The sequence below is a fragment of the Hibiscus syriacus genome, unplaced genomic scaffold, assembly GCF_006381635.1.
Source record: "Hibiscus syriacus cultivar Baekdansim isolate YM2019G1 unplaced genomic scaffold, ASM638163v2 tig00110457_pilon, whole genome shotgun sequence".
Taxonomy (NCBI): Eukaryota; Viridiplantae; Streptophyta; class Magnoliopsida; order Malvales; family Malvaceae; genus Hibiscus; species Hibiscus syriacus.
In genome coordinates this window covers 413,943-419,725 of record NW_024062744.1, presented here as the reverse complement: position 1 = coordinate 419,725, position 5,783 = coordinate 413,943, and the positions used below count along the sequence as shown (strand labels likewise).

Genomic DNA, 5,783 nt, shown 5'->3' with positions numbered 1-5,783 from the left:
AACTATGAAACAGATATTATACGAAATCTACGATAACACCACCATATTACTTACCACCGAATCAATGTATATATTCTTCAAAAGAAAATCAATGTTTATATAATTTTCCAGAATACGAAACAAAATCGGCTTTGGTTTTCTGTTGAATAGTTGCTTTAAAAGAAAAAGACATGGCAATGGAAGATGCCTGCCCCTGGCGCCTATAAATCCAATCTCATTCTCATCTTATTCAGATTTCACCTTGTTTTTTGGATTTGCATTTTCATGGCTGGGGGCGCCGAAATGAAGGCTGCTGCGTCGCCTAACGTGAACGGTAACTTCGATCCTACGGCTATTGAAGTGGAGCCGTTGCCTCCCGTTCTTTCGGAGCATGGCGTGGAGAAGCCGTCGGAGAAGAGCAGGGAGATTGTGTTGGGAAGGAACGTGCACACCACTTGCTACTCCATCACTGAGCCTGAAGTTAATGATGAGCAGATCGGAGACAAGGAAGCTCAAATGGCTGCAGTTTTGGCTCGATATCGCAAAAGCCTCATGGAGCGGACAAAGCACCATTTAGGTACCGTGTATTTCATATTTTACTGCGATTTGTTCATTGTTTTGGTTTAATTTGTTAATATTTTCTATCGCTTGAATAAATAGCTAGTTAAACGGTGCTTGTGTTAAGATTTGTGGATTATAAGATCTTTTTCAACCAGAAACGGGGAACTAAGCAAAACTTGTAATTAACTAAATAGCAGAAACGTGTCATCGATTTAATGTAATATTTCGTATTGTTCTAAACTTTATACGTGCTTTTTAATCTAAGTTTTTTGAAGAATATATTTGGTTTTGGAGCGATAAGCAGATTTGGCTTTTGTCTTTAACCATATTGTAGGTCCTTTTGTTTTGGTGACTTTTGCTTAAATTGATGCTCTGGTACAGTTCCGATGGAACCTTGAAATTTATGTTCTATTAACTGAGTGATACTTTTCAGGCTATCCTTATAATCCGGACTTCGATTATGGTGCACTAGCCCAGTTACAACATTTCTCAATCAACAATCTTGGAGATCCATTTATTGAAAGTAACTATGGAGTTCATTCAAGGCAATTTGAAGTTGGTGTGCTAGATTGGTTTGCCCGTTTATGGGAAATAGAACAGAATAACTACTGGGGTTACATTACAAATTGTGGCACAGAAGGCAATCTTCATGGAATTTTAGTTGGGTTGGTTTTTTTTTTTTTGTCTTGGTTATGTTCATTCAAGGCACTCTTGGGGGTAATTGATAAGAAGTCGTTGTTGATTGGATTTTGCAGGAGGGAAGTGTTTCCAGATGGGATTTTGTATGCATCACGAGAGTCGCACTACTCTGTCTTTAAAGCAGCACGAATGTATCGAATGGAGTGTGTAAGGTTGATACTCTGGTCTCTGGGGAGATTGATTGCAGTGATCTCAGAGTGAAGTTGCTTGCCAACAAGGACAAACCAGCTATACTCAACGTTAACATAGGTCTTCCTCTATCTCTCATATTTGTCCTCTCACTGTCACAGGTTGTCAATGAAAAGTTATCCTTTTGGTTCAAATGAGATGCGTAACTTGGTTAATGTTGCTTACTGTAGGAACGACTGTCAAAGGAGCAGTAGATGACCTTGATCATGTGATACAAACCCTTGAAGAATGTGGATTTTCACATGATAGGTTCTACATTCATTGTGATGGAGCTTTGTTTGGACTCATGATGCCTTTTGTCAAGAGGGTAAATTCTCACCTGTATAGCTTCTAATTGATTGTGAGGTTCTACTTTTGGGGGAAGATAGCAAAGCTATGTGATCACATTTGAGGCATGAACACATTGTGTTTGTTCTTTTGATTTATAGTTCTGTTCTAGCAAGTTGTATAATGTAAAAATGTATGGGTTTACTCTTGATTCGACTTTATAACATGCATCGGGATTGGTCTAAATAGCTGAGGTAGAGTACCATGAATGTCCTATGTTACTGTTTATGATCTGTCTATATTTATATAGGCTTGTCGAATACTAAGACACCTATGTCAGAAGTAGATGATGAGTTTGTGAAAATTTGTATAGTTTTATTTCTCCAACTCTTCTCTTACTCAGTTACCTTCATCCTATTCTTGTGTGTTTCATTATTCTTAAGCTTGATATCATTTTTGGTGTTGAACAGGCACCAAAGGTTAGTTTCAAGAAGCCCATTGGAAGTGTGAGTGTTTCTGGCCATAAGTTTGTGGGATGTCCAATGCCGTGTGGTGTCCAGATCACAAGGATGGAGCACATCAATGTGCTCTCAAGCAATGTTGAATACCTTGCATCAAGGGATGCTACGACCATGGGAAGTCGGAATTGTCATGCTCCTATTTTCCTCCGGTATACTCTCAACAGAAAAGGTTATAAAAAGATGTCCAGAAGTGCCTCAGAAATGCTCCCTACTTGAAGGATAGACTGCACGGGGCGGGGATCAGTGCTATGCTAAATGAGCTCAGCAGTACTGTTGTATTTGAGCGGCCCCGAGACGAGGAGTTTGTTCGTAGGTGGCAGCTTGCTTGTGAAGGGAACATAGCACATGTGGTGGTGATGCCTAACGTGACCATGGAGAAGCTGGATTTCTTCTTGAATGAATTAGTCGAAAAACGGTCAACTTGGTATGAAGGGGATGTTCAACCTCCTTGTATTGCAGCAGAGGTAGGCAAAGAGAACTGCTTTTGTGCTCTGCACAAGTAAAAAACAAATGATGATTTAGAATTACTCCCCTGTTTTCTTGTAGCTTGACATTGTGAGGATCATATAAGCACCATCTATAAACAAAATTTGTTTTGGGTAGATTGGGGAAGAACAATCATATGTCTTTTGACAACGAAGAGAATGTTTAACCCCATTTCAATGGCCTTCGGAGGAGGAGAGTTAAATCTTGTTAAAAGGAAAACAAATAATATGTCAAGTACTAGCAAAATACATCAATGAACCGATAAAACTTAAATATGGCAATTTAGGATAAAGAAAATCTTTTTTAGGACGAAAACGGTCTTTAGATATTCTTTTATCATGTTGATTTTAGATTTTAATTTTTTAAATTTTATTTTCATAAAAATATCTTTAGCTTATGTTTTTTTAGATATTGCATGCTAAAGTTTAAAAAATATGTGTAAATGTTTGTTAAATAATTAAATTTTAATTAAATAAAAAATTAATAATTCTTATATATCATGTTGAGTTATTTTATTATTTTAAATATAAATATATTTTTAAAAAATATAAATATTTTTCTATAATATCAAAACAAAATTAATCATAAAATAAATAAACAAACAAAATTTAATTAAATTTAAGTCATCGTTATTTTTAAAATATGGATCATAGAAAATATTTATTTTATAATTAAATTTTTTAAAATTATAAAAAAAATATTTTTATTTAAAACAATAAAATAACTTAATATGATATATAATTATAATCATTTTTATTTAATTGAAAATTAATTATTTTAAAATGTTTTTAAAACTTTCCCACATAATATCTAAAAAACATAAAACTGTTTTTTTTTATTAAAACAAAAATTCAAAAAAAGTTAAAATCTAAAATCAACATAAAAAAATATATAAAGTTAACTAAATTATTATAATAATTTAATTATTTAAAAAATTAAATTTAATAATAGACAAAGCAGATAGCTTAGAGAAAAAAATAATACATTAAATTAAATAAATTCATTAAAGTTGACAAAATATTATTGGAAAAAAATTTAAAAAAATACCTACATTAACTTTATTTTACAAAGAAAATAAAAACAATAAAAATTAAAGAAAATAAAGTTAACGTGAACTTCAGTTAGTTTACTTATTGGTATTCTTACACGTGTTTTAATTTGAGTGGCAGGGCATTTGTAGGGAAATAAAATAGGGGCAGGAGAATTCTATTACTAACTATTGAATTGTTTAGCCGGTGTGCTCTATGCATTTAAAATCCTCTTAGCACTTTTTTTTTTCTGTATATATGTAAACCCTATACAAAATATTATATTTTCAAGGTTTATTCATTTCAAATTTGTTCTTTAAGTACACCATTATCACTAAAATATTTTTAGGAGTCTCAATGATATTTAAATAATCAACAAAAACAATAATAATCACAAATTTTGATCCAAACCTCGATAAAAATGTTTAAAGAAATGACATCGTTCTTATAATGTTTGCGTGTTGTGAGTATTATAAAATATACGCAAATAATGTGCAAGTATACACAATCGCTCAAGTAATAAAGTGATGAGTGAGTATCGTCTCCACAGGGATTGAAAGGATATTGAGTAAAGTTTATGCACTATTCTATCTAAGAATAGTTAGTCTTGATATATACAAATGTCACGGCAATGCATATGTGTATGCTGGTGAATGTTGATTAATGGTGTGATGGTGTAGCAAATGGAAATGCAGTGGCAAGAACATATATTCAATGTTGGAAATGATGAAATGTCAAGGCAATGAAAAATGGTAAAAACAGTAAATAAAAGATAAATAAAATGAAAAGAAGATAATCCTCACGTGACAAGCTTTCAATGGAATGAATGGTAGGGATTGATCTAAGAATGCTAAACTGATCTCTCAGGCAGATTTAAGCTATCTGGTCTTTACTTACTCGACAGGGCTTTCCTAAAATGTTCTCATAGGAACCTAACAGAATAGGATGCCAAGGCATCTGCTCTCACTCAACGATGTTGGACAGCCTACCCTATTGATAAAGACCCCCTTTTTAGTCGTTGAAATCCTATCCTAGTCTCTTCCGAGATCTAAGGGATTATGTTATAATATTCCTAGGCCGGTTCAAAGCCCCTTGAAAATACTATAACCCATTGCTTATGAGGATATTGTCTTGTGTTTCTTCCGAATACTTACAAGTACTTTTAGCTTAGGATTCTTCCGAACACCTAACCTTCATCTAAGAAATGGACATTTCCATGCCTCTTACAAGCCTAGATGGTGAAGCATTCATAAGCAAAGCAAATAAAGAACCAAAATAAACTTAAATATACCATTAAAATAAAGTTAAAACATCCATTAAACCAACCACCACCAAATAAGTTAGTTCATGGTGGGGTTCGAAATATCCATAGAAAAATCCACAAAATATTCGTTCCAGCAACCCACAAATAAAATAAATAAAATAACAGTAAAGGGAAGTGAGAAAGAGCCTTCGACGTGCACCACCAGAGGTCTCCTCGGCCACCACGAACCACTTGAGCTCGCTAGCTCCTCTCGACACCTAGCTCGCCACTCCTTGAAGCTTTATCAATGGAGGAAAACCCAAGGAAGAAGAAAGGAAAAGGGAAAATAAAAATCTGATTTTTCTGCTACAATATGCGTCTCCTTTCTTCCACACACTCTCTCTCTTGTGAGGTGTAATATATAAAAAATATCTAGGGGTAATGATGAGGTTGTTGGGATATTGTTGGGTGCAAAATACCCCTCATACCCCAAGAATCATATGTTGTGCATGAACATTATCCTCCATGTGTTAGTGGTCCCCTAGCAGGCTGTTACAACCATCATTTCACGTACAGAGCCAGCTGTCCACGTACAGCTGTATATTTTTGTCGTTTTCTGTGCCAGAAATACCGAGGCATTTCAATCTGCTTCAGCAACGTGTGATGCCGTGGTATTACTTCCCAGCTCGCCTATTTTTCTTGTTATTTCCTGCACATACTAAAAACCACACCTTCCTCTTCATATAGCACCTTAATAAAATAAAATAACACAACCACAAAAAATGCAATTATATGCAGCTACATACATCT

At 34.3% G+C, this 5,783-nt stretch overlaps 1 pseudogene; it reads left to right on the top strand.

Moving 5' to 3' along the window:
* The first annotated feature begins 249 nt into the window (after nt 1-249).
* LOC120126255 lies at nt 250-2,742 on the top strand (annotated as a pseudogene).
* Nucleotides 2,743-5,783: the final 3,041 nt, after the last annotated feature.